The sequence below is a fragment of the Schistocerca serialis genome, chromosome 2 (assembly GCF_023864345.2).
Source record: "Schistocerca serialis cubense isolate TAMUIC-IGC-003099 chromosome 2, iqSchSeri2.2, whole genome shotgun sequence".
In the NCBI taxonomy this organism is placed as follows: Eukaryota; Metazoa; Arthropoda; class Insecta; order Orthoptera; family Acrididae; genus Schistocerca; species Schistocerca serialis.
Window position 1 is genome coordinate 511,262,755 of NC_064639.1, and position 14,468 is coordinate 511,277,222.

The 14,468-nt window shown below is 42.9% G+C and overlaps 9 non-coding genes across 9 annotated transcripts; all 9 read right to left on the bottom strand.

The window, feature by feature from the left end:
* Positions 1 to 79: 79 nt before the first annotated feature.
* On the bottom strand, positions 80 to 161 carry Trnas-gcu (transfer RNA serine (anticodon GCU)). The gene has a single exon. It is a non-coding gene; the product is annotated as a tRNA-Ser (tRNA).
* Positions 162 to 929: 768 nt separating this feature from the next.
* Trnas-gcu (transfer RNA serine (anticodon GCU)) lies at positions 930 to 1,011 on the bottom strand. Its single transcript has one exon. It is a non-coding gene; the product is annotated as a tRNA-Ser (tRNA).
* A 768-nt stretch (positions 1,012 to 1,779) lies between these two features.
* On the bottom strand, positions 1,780 to 1,861 carry Trnas-gcu (transfer RNA serine (anticodon GCU)). Its single transcript has one exon. It is a non-coding gene; the product is annotated as a tRNA-Ser (tRNA).
* Positions 1,862 to 2,688: 827 nt separating this feature from the next.
* Positions 2,689 to 2,770, bottom strand: Trnas-gcu (transfer RNA serine (anticodon GCU)). Its single transcript has one exon. It is a non-coding gene; the product is annotated as a tRNA-Ser (tRNA).
* Positions 2,771 to 3,538: 768 nt separating this feature from the next.
* On the bottom strand, positions 3,539 to 3,620 carry Trnas-gcu (transfer RNA serine (anticodon GCU)). The gene has a single exon. It is a non-coding gene; the product is annotated as a tRNA-Ser (tRNA).
* An 828-nt stretch (positions 3,621 to 4,448) lies between these two features.
* Positions 4,449 to 4,530, bottom strand: Trnas-gcu (transfer RNA serine (anticodon GCU)). The gene has a single exon. It is a non-coding gene; the product is annotated as a tRNA-Ser (tRNA).
* Positions 4,531 to 5,298: 768 nt separating this feature from the next.
* Positions 5,299 to 5,380, bottom strand: Trnas-gcu (transfer RNA serine (anticodon GCU)). The gene has a single exon. It is a non-coding gene; the product is annotated as a tRNA-Ser (tRNA).
* A 768-nt stretch (positions 5,381 to 6,148) lies between these two features.
* Positions 6,149 to 6,230, bottom strand: Trnas-gcu (transfer RNA serine (anticodon GCU)). The gene has a single exon. It is a non-coding gene; the product is annotated as a tRNA-Ser (tRNA).
* An 828-nt stretch (positions 6,231 to 7,058) lies between these two features.
* Positions 7,059 to 7,140, bottom strand: Trnas-gcu (transfer RNA serine (anticodon GCU)). Its single transcript has one exon. It is a non-coding gene; the product is annotated as a tRNA-Ser (tRNA).
* Positions 7,141 to 14,468: the final 7,328 nt, after the last annotated feature.

Sequence of the window (14,468 nt, forward strand, 5' to 3'; positions counted from 1 at the left end):
CACGCGCCGATGTTACTACTGAGTGGCGTTTCGCACGGAGAAGGAGTGACCGCAAACGCGTGCTTTACGTAAAATTCTTCGACGAGGATGGGATTCGAACCCACGCGTGCAGAGCACATTGGATTAGCAGTCCAACGCCTTAACCACTCGGCCACCTCGTCTGCTGCAGCTACAGTTGTGTCTCTGGCGAGTCCTTGCGGAAAGAAGACATTTGTCGATTCGAAAACACATTCAAAACAAGGTACTGGGCCGGTGTTAACGTCTAATGCCAAGCTGCAGTGCAGCCGATCAAGCTTTCACTGGCGAATCGTTTAATGACAGCATCCGTCCATGTCGATATGCAATCGGGTAAAATCACCGACCCACTTATCTACTGCAGGAATAAGCATTGTATCGACATGCAGTGTCGTCTAATGCAAATGAGAAAGGTGCTGTGCATTCTTTTGCACGACTTACTGCAACGAAACGTACAGCTCGATACGCTACACTGATATTGCTGGCAAGATTTTGACGTGCCCCCTAGCCCAAGATTGTCCTGCTGTTTGCGATGGAGCTTGGTGTTTGGGCGGCCACTAGCGACGGATGTCTGCAAAGTCAAGTCAAGTCTCTCCAGTAGTGGATTATTAAAGGCACGATACGTTAAAATGACTGCGACAGATATGCACTTAAATATAAATAAGAACCCGTCGTTCGCAAATACCAACATACTCTTTGCTGGAGCCGAAATTTGATTGGTTTATAGATCTCGAATTGATGTTTAATTCGAAGAGCATACGCTATGGAATGTTGTGCGCTTTCATCTGGTAGGCAGTTTTGTCTCTTATTTCATACACACGCTATCTCCCACGTACACGCGTCGATGTTACTACTGAGTGGCGTTTCGCACGGAGAAGGAGTGACCGCAAACGCGTGCTTTGCGTAGAATTCTTCGACGAGGATGGGATTCGAAACCACGCGTGCAGAGCACATTGGATTAGCAGTCCAACGCCCTAACCACTCGGCCACCACGTCTGCTGTAGCTACAGTGGTGTCTTTGGCGAGTGCTTGCGGAAAGAAGACATTTGTCGATTCGAAAACACATTCAAATCATGGTACTGGGCCGGTGTTAACGTCTAATGCCAAGCTGCAGTGCGGCCGACCAAGCTCCCACTGGCGAATCGTTTAATGACAGCATCCGTCCATGTCGATATGCGATCGGGTAAAATCACCGGCCCACTTATCTACTGCAGGAATAAGCATTGTAATGACATGCAGTGTCGTCTAATGCAAATGAGAAAGGTGCTGTGCATTCTTTTGCACGACTTACTGCAACGAAACGTACAGCTCGATACGCTACACTGATATTGCTGGCAAGATTTTGACGTGCCCCCTAGCCCAAGATTGTCCTGCTGTTTGCGATGGAGCTTGGTGTTTGGGCGGCCACTAGCGACGGATGTCTGCAAAGTCAAGTCAAGTCACTCCAGTAGTGGATTATTAAAGGCACGATACGTTAAAATGACTGCGACAGATATGCACTTAAATATAAATAAGAACCCGTCGTTCGCAAATACCAACATACTCTTTGCTGGAGCCGAAATTTGATTGGTTTATAGATCTCGAATTGATGTTTAATTCGAAGAGCATACGCTATGGAATGTTGTGCGCTTTCATCTGGTAGGCAGTTTTGTCTCTTATTTCATACACACGCTATCTGCCACGTACACGCGTCGATGTTACTACTGAGTGGCGTTTCGCACGGAGAAGGAGTGACCGCAAACGCGTGCTTTGCGTAAAATTCTTCGACGAGGATGGGATTCGAAACCACGCGTGCAGAGCACATTGGATTAGCAGTCCAACGCCCTAACCACGCGGCCACCACGTCTGCTGGAGCTACAGTGGTGTCTTTGGCGAGTGCTTGCGGAAAGAAGACATTTGTCGATTCGAAAACACATTCAAATCATGGTACTGGGCCGGTGTTAACGTCTAATGCCAAGCTGCAGTGCGGCCGACCAAGCTCCCACTGGCGAATCGTTTAATGACAGCATCCGTCCATGTCGATATGCGATCGAGTAAAATCACCGGCCCACTTATCTACTGCAGGAATAAGCATTGATCGACATGCAGTGTCGTCTAATGCAAATGAGAAAGGTGCTGTGCATTCTTTTGCACGACTTACTGCAACGAAACGTACAGCTCGATACGCTACACTGATATTGCTTGCAAGATTTTGACGTGCCCCCTAGCCCAAGATTGTCCTGCTGTTTGCGATGGAGCTTGGTGTTTGGGCGGCCACTAGCGACGGATGTCTGCAAAGTCAAGTCAAGTCTCTCCAGTAGGCCCTGCCAAATGGCTTCTGTAGATGGCGGCCTGACATTAAACAACAGTTGTGCTACATATGGATTATTAAAGGCACGAGACGTTAAAATGACTGCGACAGATATGCACTTAAATATAAATAAGAACTCGTCGTTCGCAAACACCAACATACTTTTTGCTGGAGCCGAAGTTTGATTGGTTTATAGATCTCGAATTCATGTTTAATTCGAAGGGCATACGCTATGGAATGTTGTGCGCTTTCATCTGGTAGGCAGTTTTGTCTCTTATTTCATACACATGATATCTGCCACGTACACGCGCCGATGTTACTACTGACTGGCGTGTCGCACGGAGAAGGAGTGACCGCAAACGCGTGCTTTACGTAAAATTCTTCGACGAGGATGGGATTCGAACCCACGCATGCAGAGCACATTGGAGTAGCAGTGCAACGCCTTAACCACTCGGCCACCTCGTCTGCTAGAGCTACAATTGTGTCTCTGGCGAGTCCTTACGGAAAGAAGACATTTGTTGATTCGAAAACACATTGAAAACATGGTACTGGGCCGGTGTTAACGTCTAATGCCAAGCTGCAGTGCAGCCGATCAAGCTCCCACTGGCGAATCGTTTAATGACAGCATCCTTCCATGTCGATACGCGATCGGGTAAAATCACCGGCCCACTTATCTACTGCAGCAATAAGCATTGTATCGACATGCAGTGTCGTCTAATGCAAATGAGAAAGGTGCTGTGCATTCTTTTGCACGACTTACTGCAACGAAACGTACAGCTCGATACGCTACACTGATATTGCTGGCAAGATTTTGACGTGCCCCCTAGCCCAAGATTGTCCTGCTGTTTGCGAAGGAGTTTAGTGTTTGGGCGGCCACTAGCGACGGATGTCTGCAAAGTCAAGTCAAGTCTCTCCAGTAGTGGATTATTAAAGGCACGATACGTTAAAATGACTGCGACAGATATGCACTTAAATATAAATAAGAACCCGTCGTTCGCAAATACCAACATACTCTTTGCTGGAGCCGAAATTTGATTGGTTTATAGATCTCGAATTGATGTTTAATTCGAAGAGCATACGCTATGGAATGTTGTTCGCTTTCATCTGGTAGGCAGTTTTGTGTCTTATTTCATAGACACGCTATCTGCCACGTACACGCGTCGATGTTACTACTGAGTGGCGTTTCGCACGGAGAAGAAGTGACCGCAAACGTGTGCTTTACGTAAAATTCTTCGACGAGGATGGGATTCGAAACCACGCGTGCAGAGCACATTGGATTAGCAGTCCAACGCCTTAACCACTCGGCCACCACGTCAGCTGGAGCTACAGTGGTGTCTTTGGCGAGTGCTTGCGGAAAGAAGACATTTGTCGATTCGAAAACACATTCAAATCATGGTACTGGGCCGGTGTTAACGTCTAATGCCAAGCTGCAGTGCGGCCGACCAAGCTCCCACTGGCGAATCGTTTAATGACAGCATCCGTCCATGTCGATATGCGATCGAGTAAAATCACCGGCCCACTTATCTACTGCAGGAATAAGCATTGTATCGACATGCAGTGTCGTCTAATGCAAATGAGAAAGGTGCTGTGCATTCTTTTGCACGACTTACTGCAACGAAACGTACAGCTCGATACGCTACACTGATATTGCTTGCAAGATTTTGACGTGCCCCCTAGCCCAAGATTGTCCTACTGTTTGCGATGGAGCTTGGTGTTTGGGCGGCCACTAGCGACGGATGTCTGCAAAGTCAAGTCAAGTCTCTCCAGTAGGCCCTGCCAAATGGCTTCTGTAGATGGCGGCCTGACATTAAACAACAGTTGTGCTACATATGGATTATTAAAGACACGATACGTTAAAATGACTGCGACAGATATGCACTTAAATATAAATAAGAACTCGTCGTTCGCAAACACCAACATACTTTTTGCTGGAGCCGAAGTTTGATTGGTTTATAGATCTCGAATTCATGTTTAATTCGAAGGGCATACGCTATGGAATGCTGTGCGCTTTCATCTGGTAGGCAGTTTTGTCTCTTATTTCATACACATGATATCTGCCACGTACACGCGCCGATGTTACTACTGAGTGGCGTTTCGCACGGAGAAGGAGTGACCGCAAACGCGTGCTTTACGTAAAATTCTTCGACGAGGATGGAATTCGAACCCACGCATGCAGAGCACATTGGAGTAGCAGTGCAACGCCTTAACCACTCGGCCACCTCGTCTGCTGGAGCTACAATTGTGTCTCTGGCGAGTCCTTACGGAAAGAAGACATTTGTCGATTCGAAAACACATTGAAAACATGGTACTGGGCCGGTGTTAACGTCTAATGCCAAGCTGCAGTGCAGCCGATCAAGCTCCCACTGGCGAATCGTTTAATAACAGCATCCGTCCATGTCGATATGCGATCGGGTAAAATCACCGGCCCACTTATCTACTGCAGCAATAAGCATTGTATCGACATGCAGTGTCGTCTAATGCAAATGAGAAAGGTGCTGTGCATTCTTTTGCACGACTTACTGCAACGAAACGTACAGCTCGATACGCTACACTGATATTGCTGGCAAGATTTTGACGTGCCCCCTAGCCCAAGATTGTCGTGCTGTTTGCGAAGGAGTTTGGTGTTTGGGCGGCCACTAGCGACGGATGTCTGCAAAGTCAAGTCAAGTCTCTCCAGTAGTGGATTATTAAAGGCACGATACGTTAAAATGACTGCGACAGATATGCACTTAAATATAAATAAGAACCCGTCGTTCGCAAATACCAACATACTCTTTGCTGGAGCCGATATTTGATTGGTTTATAGATCTCGAATTGATGTTTAATTCGAAGAGCATACGCTATGGAATGTTGTGCGCTTTCATCTGGTAGGCAGTTTTGTCTCTTATTTCATACACACGCTATCTGCCACGTACACGCGTCGATGTTACTACTGAGTGGCGTTTCGCACGGAGAAGGAGTGACCGCAAACGCGTGCTTTACGTAAAATTCTTCGACGAGGATGGGATTCGAACCCACGCATGCGGAGCACATTGGATTAGCAGTCCAACGCCTTAACCACTCGGCCACCTCTTCTGATGGAGCTACAGTTGTGTCTTTGGCGAGTGCTTGCGGAAAGAAGACATTTGTCGATTCGAAAACACATTCAAAACATGGTACTGGGCCGGTGTTAACGTCTAATGCCAAGCTGCAGTGCAGCCGATCAAGCTCCCACTGGCGAATCGTTTAATGACAGCATCCGTCCATGTCGATATGCGATCGGGTAAAATCACCGGCCCTCTTATCTACTGCAGGAATAAGCATTATATCGACATGCAGTGTCGTCTAATGCAAATGGGAAAGGTGCTGTGCATTCTTTTGCACGACTTACTGCAACGAAACGTACAGCTCGATACGCTACACTGATATTGCTGGCAAGATTTTGACGTGCCCCCTAGCCCAAGATTGTCCTGCTGTTTGCGATGGAGCTTGGTGTTTGGGCGGCCACTAGCGACGGATGTCTGCAAAGTCAAGTCAAGTCTCTCCAGTAGTGGATTATTAAAGGCACGATACGTTAAAATGACTGCGACAGATATGCACTTAAATATAAATAAGAACCCGTCGTTCGCAAATACCAACATACTCTTTGCTGGAGCCGAAATTTGATTGGTTTATAGATCTCGAATTGATGTTTAATTCGAAGAGCATACGCTATGGAATGTTGTGCGCTTTCATCTGGTAGGCAGTTTAGTCACTTATTTCATACACACGCTATCTGCCACGTACACGCGTCGATGTTACTACTGAGTGGCGTTTCGCACGGAGAAGGAGTGACCGCAAACGCGTGCTTTACGTAAAATTCTTCGACGAGGATGGGATTCGAACCCACGCATGCAGAGCACATTGGATTAGCAGTCCAACGTCTTAACCACTCGGCCACCTCGTCTGCTGGAGCTACAGTTGTGTCTTTGGCGATTGCTTGCGGAAAGAAGACATTTGTCGATTCGAAAACACATTCAAAACATGGTACTGGGCCGGTGTTAACGTCTAATGCCAAGCTGCAGTGCAGCCGATCAAGCTCCCACTGGCGAATCGTTTAATGACAGCATCCGTCCATGTCGATATGCGATCGGGTAAAATCACCGGCCCACTTATCTACTGCAGCAATAAGCATTGTATCGACATGCAGTGTCGTCTAATGCAAATGAGAAAGGTGCTGTGCATTCTTTTGCACGACTTACTGCAACGAAACGTACAGCTCGATACGCTACACTGATATTGCTGGCAAGATTTTGACGTGCCCCCTAGCCCAAGATTGTCCTGCTGTTTGCGATGGAGCTTGGTGTTTGGGCGGCCACTAGCGACGGATGTCTGCAAAGTCAAGTCAAGTCTCTCCAGTAGGCCCTGCCAAATGGCTTCTGTAGATGGCGGCCTGACATTAAACAACAGTTGTGCTACATATGGATTATTAAAGGCACGATACGTTAAAATGACTGCGACAGATATGCACTTAAATATAAATAAGAACTCGTCGTTCGCAAATACCAACATACTCTTTGCTGGATCCGAAATTTGATTGATTTATAGATCTCGAATTGATGTTTAATTCGAAGGGCATACGCTATGGAATGTTGTGCGCTTTCATCTGGTAGGCAGTTTTGTCTCTTATTTCATACACACGCTATCTGCCACGTACACGCGCCGATGTTACTACTGAGTGGCGTTTCGCACGGAGAAGGAGTGACCGCAAACGCGTGCTTTACGTAAAATTCTTCGACGAGGATGGGATTCGAACCCACGCGTGCAGAGCACATTGGATTAGCAGTCCAACGCCTTAACCACTCGGCCACCTCGTCTGCTGCAGCTACAGTTGTGTCTCTGGCGAGTCCTTGCGGAAAGAAGACATTTGTCGATTCGAAAACACATTCAAAACAAGGTACTGGGCCGGTGTTAACGTCTAATGCCAAGCTGCAGTGCAGCCGATCAAGCTTTCACTGGCGAATCGTTTAATGACAGCATCCGTCCATGTCGATATGCAATCGGGTAAAATCACCGACCCACTTATCTACTGCAGGAATAAGCATTGTATCGACATGCAGTGTCGTCTAATGCAAATGAGAAAGGTGCTGTGCATTCTTTTGCACGACTTGTAAGTAGGCTGTTTATGTTTTCTCTATGTAAGTAGGCTGTTTATGTTTTCTTATTGGCAACGTTACGTAGCGCTCAATATGAAAATCACTGGCTGTGCTGTGTGCAGTCTGTCGCTAGTTTGCATTGTTGTCTGCCATTGTAGTGTTGGGCAGCGGCAGCTGGCTGTGAACAGCGCGTAGCGTTGCGCAGTTGGAGGTGAGCCGCCAGCAGTGGTGGATGTGGGGAGAGAGATGGCGGAGTTTTGTAATTTTTCATGAACTGGTATATTTATACATGATGATATCAAGGTAAATACATTGTTTGTTCTCTATTAATATCTTTCATTTGCTAACTATCCCTATCAGTAGTTAGTGCCTTCCATAGCTTGAATCTTTTATTTAGCTGGCAGTAGTGGCGCTCGCTGTATTGCAGTAGCTTGAGCAGCGAAGATTTTTGTGAGGTAAGTGATTTGTGAAAGGTATAGTTTAATGTTAGTCAGGGCCATTCTTTTGCAGGGATCTTTGATAGTCAGATTGCGTTGCGCTAAAAACATTGTGTGTCAGGTTAAGGTCAGTCGTGTATAATTGTTCAAAGGGGACGTTTCATATGTCGACCCTTAGCCTAGGATACTTCACTGGAATCTTCTGATTTTTCTTGTAGTTTGTGTATTTAGTGTAGCTTTTGTTTATTACTAGCGCGTAATTGTAGAGAGAATCTCCTTTGTAGTTGTAGTTTTTCATTGTTGTAGAGTAAAACAGTTGTGGCATGCATGTAGATTTGCACCAAGTATTTCGCAGCTGCAATTAACTAGACATTATTTCCATTGCTACGTTATTTTATTTTGCTTTTCAAATTGTGTTTTTCTGTGTTGTCGTGTGAAATACTGTGACAATAATGGCGTGTGAAAAACGTAATACTAGGCTCCAAAGTAAACTGAGAAATGACAGTGAAGACGAAGGCAGTGTGTTAGCGCCGCAGAGTAATGAATTAACTGATGTTCAAAGTAGTAATTTGGTAATCGTGTATAGGGAAATGGAGCGGGCGGCAAACAATGGCACGGTCAGTGAAACAATTAGTGAAGAGGGAAGCATTATCGATCGATCGGTCGGCAACAGCTCGCCTCAGGAATCCGAAATGACAGGACACAATTTCGCAAATACTGTAGATTCAGGTTTTGGGTCATCACCGTTTTCTCAAATAAGTCAAGACACATTTTCTGCTTGTCAAAATGTGAATGTTGTCGGTGCAAATGCACTGCCGAAAAGCGTAGAGAAACAGATTCCAGACACTAATACATTATTATTGCAATTAATGCAACAAATGGAACAAAATCAGAGACAAACACAGCAAAAGCTTCAAAAGTTAGACACAATGGAACAAAATCAGAGACAAACACAGCAAAAGCTTCAAAAGTTAGACACAATGGAACAAAATCTTCAAAAGTTAGACACCACACTTGAACAAACACGTGAAGATTTAACTACTGAGTTGCATAAAATCGAATCGAAATGTCAAAAAGTCTGTAACGACGTAAAAACACAAATTTGTGAGCATTTTCAACCTATTTTTTCGCGGCATGAAAATGCATTACAGAATCACGAAGCAGCCATAAAAGAACTGCAAATTATTGTTCATGAAAATCATGAGACCTTGCAAGCTAAAATTGACTCAGTTGCATCTACCGATTCGGTTACGCAACTTGCAAAAACTCAGGAAAACTTAAAGGACACAGTAGAAAGACACATGGAGGAAATTAGTTCATTATCAGAGAAAGTAGTTGAACTTTCGGATCAGCTAAATAATTTATCTACGAAGGTAGACGATAATCTGAATGACACAAAACCGGTAGTCTTTAATAACACAGAAGAGAGCGAACAAATTAGGAAATTCAAACAAAATCAAAATCAAATCAATACACAGTACAAAAGAGAAATCCGGGAAGTGCAAGATCAGTTGGCACAAGTAGTACAAGAATTACGTATTTCAGAGGACACTCGCGCCCCAATACGGGAAGAGGGACATACAAATACGGAACAGACACAAAATAACACAGGGCATTTCGGAAGTAATGAAAGAAATTGGGAATGTGCACCGAATTTTGAGAGGGAACGGCCGACACGACCTAACAATGACCGATATGCGACTCGCCGACATGATGATTTTGACTATAAGCTGTTCATTACTACACGTAAATTCAAAACATTTAAGAATTCTGGCAACGACATTCATCCACAAGCATGGCTCCATCAATTCTCTCATTGTTTTCCTCCCAACTGGTCGTTGGAACACAGATTAGAATTTATGTGTGGCTACTTAGAGAATGAACCAGCTGTAAGAATGCGATCGGTCATTCACGATTGCCACAGTGAAGGAGAATTTTACCATGCCTTCCTCTCAGCATATTGGTCTCAAGCCACACAAGACCGGGTAAAACATGGTATCATAATGATGAAACATTTCGAACAATCTGAATTCTCCAGTCTTGTGAAATATTTTGAAGACATGTTGCACAAGAATCAGTACCTGTCAAACCCATACAGCCCCTCAGAACTCATCCGCATTTGCTTAATCAAACTGCCTGAACATTTACGACATATTATTTTGGCCGGACGTTGCAAAGACGACATTGAAGCATTTCAGGGACTCTTACAAGAATTAGAAATTGACACTGACTATCGCGGAACGCGAAACCAGGAACACAGCAATTACAGGTCACATCCGTCGCAATTCCGCGATGAAAGAAGTAATAACTTTACACGACAAGGCTATTCTCACAACACAAATCGTGACCAAAACAGACACCACCCGTATGACAACCGTTGGCAGAGTAGTAATAACTACAGGGAAAGATCACCTCTCCGTGGTAGTGACTATCACAGAGACAATAAGAGAAACAGACAATATGGGAACCAAAATAAATACTATCAAGGGAGACAGAATAACTTTAGACGCAACGGACCAGCGCGCAGTTGCGATTCAGGGAGAAATTCTCCACCATGTGACCGACAAGAAAGAAACTATGGAATCTACCGACATGACGACAGACGATATGATCGTAACGACAGACCTGAATTACATCAGAACTGGCGGGATTCAAACAGAGCAGGGCCCTCTCGTCACGGTGAATTTGTAGAAGTTAGGTCTCCAAATCCCAATAACGACGCGCGCCAACAAAGAGACAATAGGCAATGACTCATACCGCAGGCAGCCACAAAACGCACGTATGAAACTAACGACGCAGCTGCCGTAGCTAGTAATTACGTAAAAATGGAAGACATTAGGGACATTTTACTCCAAGAACACGACGTAAAACATAACAACATTGCATATCCTGTGATTCACATTACAGTAAATGACGTAAAATTTACGGCAGTACTTGACTCTGGCAGTCCCATCTCAGTAATCAGTGAAACAGCCTTTAGCAAATGCAACAAATCGAACGATTGCCCCACACTTCCGTTACGTAAGATTAAATTACAAGGTGCAATCTTTGGAAAAAGTGTAGATGTACGCCAACAAACCAACTTAGAATTCTATTGTCAAAGCCACAGCTTCTCTATGAGCTTTCTCATTGTTCCATTATTGTCGACGGAAATTATATTGGGAGTAGACTTTTTGAATGAATACAAAGCAATCTTAAACTTTCACGATGCTGAAATAAGTTTAGAGAAAGAAGGTAAGTCAATAGCTTTGAAATTTGAAGACTGGCTCTCAAACCATGATGAGGAAATTAATCGGCTTTACCTTCTGTTAGACAACAGTTCGGACTTTTCTACGGAACTAGACACTAACAATCAATCTGCAAGTACTGACAGGGATGATATCGACGGCGCATTTGACACTAATAAGTTAATTCAGAATAAAATTCAAACAATTGAGAATTGTAATGACAATGATAGGCAAGACCTTTTTGAGATTTTACAAGCACATTCCACAGTTTTTACTCACAAAACAGGAACAATCAAGGGATTTCAATACCAATTTCGTGTTCGTGAGCATACTAAATTTTGTGTTAGACCATATGTAATTCCAGCACATTATAGGGACCGTGTTAGAACAGAAATACAATCTATGCTTAATGAGGGCATTATTGAGCCTGCAGTAAGCTCATACAACAATCCATTACATGTTGTTGAGAAGAAAAATGGATCGATCAGGCTTGTCTTAGATTCGAGACAAATCAATACGATCATTATTCCTGAAACAGACAGGCCGCAAACGTTAGAAGAACTTCTTCAAAATTTTAATGGTGTAAAAGTGTTGTCTTCCATTGATCTCAGATCCAGCTTTTATCAGATCGAACTTCATCCAGAATGTAGAAAATACACAGCTTTCCTTTGTTTCGGCGTTTGTTATCAGTTTCGGAAACTTCCCTTTGGTTTGAACATTTCTTCGGCAGCATTCATTCGCGGGCTAAATTCCATATTACCTGAGTTCTTAAAACGTCACATCACCTTATATGTGGACGATATTCTGATAGCAGAAGCCTCATGGGAACAACACAATCGCATCCTCAACAGCGTGTTACATATTTTTGCAGAATCTGGAATTACAGTTAACTTGGAAAAGTCTGAATTCGGTAGGACAAAGGTGAAGTTTTTGGGACATATTATTTCTTCTGAAGGCATTCAGCCGGATCCTGAAAAGTTAGAAGCAATCAGAGCCATTCCAGTTCCATCCACAAAAAGACAAGTCCGCAGTTTTCTAGGTCTCGTAAATTTTTACCGTCGGGAAATATTCGTACATCTGCAAACCCGATAATGACAAGTGTCTTTCTATGAGAGTTGAGAGCTACTAACTTATGAAATGTCACATGACTACTGAATGATATTTTTATGCTTTGCTTTTCATAGTTGCTTATTTCATTTGATATCTGTTTTCCAGCTGTGTTACAGCATTAGTTTTATAAAATAAACTTAGATGCATTTGCTAATGTGAACACTTTCTGTCAACAGATCTATTAAATAATTATTTTATGATCCACATTCTTTAAAAAAGGAGCACTTGGAAAGGAAAGAACAATAAGAAGGAACTAGTAACTGCATTCATAATTTTCTTTTCAAGTAATTGGTAACTTTTTGGTAGAATAACTTCTTGTGGTGCACCACTTTAATTACTTAGACATTAAGATGTGAATATACATTTCCCTTATCTGTGTTGTTGTCTTTAGTGTACTATTTTTTCTGCTTGTGCGTTTGTCATGTTTAGATATAAGCTGCTGTTTGCCAGGCATAGTGCTACTGAACTTTAATTTGTGTTACTCTGCTAAGCCAATTTTACTACTCATTGATTTTTCATGTTGCTGCACATTGGCTCATATTAGTTGTAATTTTGCATTTTATCTGTAAATTAGATTCACTGCTGCTTGCTTTGCACTCTGCATTTTTTTGGTCATTGCTGTTTGTGTTACATGTTTTGTGCTGCTGCATTGCCTCGTCCCTTAGTTTAGCATCTGAGCTCAGTAGATTTAAGTTAGCTTAAGAGGGGGTAGCCTCTAAGAGAATGAGTTGCGATGAATTGGAAGAAATGCATTGAGAAAACAGGTTTAGGTAGGATTTTCTTGGAAATAAATGATGAGGTAAGATAATGGAAAATAAAAATGTTGAGGTAAGAAATGAGTGAACATATAAATACAGAAAGCATGCTTAGATAGAATTTTTTTGGTGGAAACAAAGGATGAAATGAGAGGAAAGATATATGAAGTTTTGGGTTGGACTGCAGTACCACATGTTACACTGAAAACGAACCCTGTCCTTTCCCATTGGTGTTATCCCACTATGTGTTTGTGTACCCTTGTGTATTTGTTTCCTTCCTGTCTCTGTGTACTGTTTCATAGAATTTTTTTCTCTTCTAATACTAAGCTATATTCACTATGAGGAGGAATACTGTTATCCTCAAATATAAGTTGCATTAATAATATGTTATTTTCTTTGTAAAGTTGTTTACAATTCCGTTCTGTTTAATGCTCATGTGTGAAGTTGATGTTTCGAAAGTTATTCTGATCTTTTATGTATTTACTAATGTCATAATTCCTGTAACACTGATGTATATGTTAGTTCGATTCTTTTGTAAAGCCTGTACTACAAATGTTATCTGTATTGTTATGTTCTTTAATGATGTATTTTGTACCTTTGTTATTGTATTCTTATGTTATAAAATTGTAATTGTCAACAGTTCATGATATTATTAACTTGTAAGTTACATTTCACTGCACACGTTTCTGTTGGTCGTAGTATATGGACAGTATGTGCGAAGTTGGGACTGTTAGTGTTTGCACGTGTGTTACTAATTCAGCAAGGGACAGGATAACAGCATTGCTTGTTCTAAGGACAATTTCAAAAACTTTGTGAGTGCACAAGTGGTGGTTTATGGACTTGCTATATCATCCGCAAGACTCTTCGATGGTGAATGTGCACCTGCACAATCGCAACAGATGGCTGCTGGCCATCTCTACAAGGACTACAGTGGGTCTGCACCTCTGGTGGCCCACCAATACCATTATCTCTGCAAGGACTACAGTGGTTCTACATCTTTGATGATCAATCAATACCATTATTTCTACAAGGACTGCAGTGGGTCTGCACCTCTGGTGGCCCACCAATACCGTAATCTCTACCAGGACTACAGTGGGTCTGCTCTGTGATGACCTACCTACCAATATTCATCAAAACTTCGACTGACTCTGCTGTGGGTTTGCTGTGTTGTGACCCAATACTTGTCAGCATGTCGAGAGTCAGCACTGTCTTTCCATTGGAAGGACAACACTACTTCTTCAAGACTGCATGGAAATCCACTACTTCCATGTGCATTTTCTTTTACTGCTCAGACTTTGAGAAAAACTCTGCATTTTTACTGTGATGAACAATGTGGACTGTCTTTATGGACTGTGAGAAATTTTTAGCTTTTGACCAACATTGTATCAATAAGTGTGTGCATTTGATTTCTTTGTTATTGTAATTATGAAAAATTTTTTTCAAATCTGTATTGGCCACTGCCCCATCCAATTTGTAAAAATTTTTGTGGGGAGCATGGGGGCTATGTAAGTAGGCTGTTT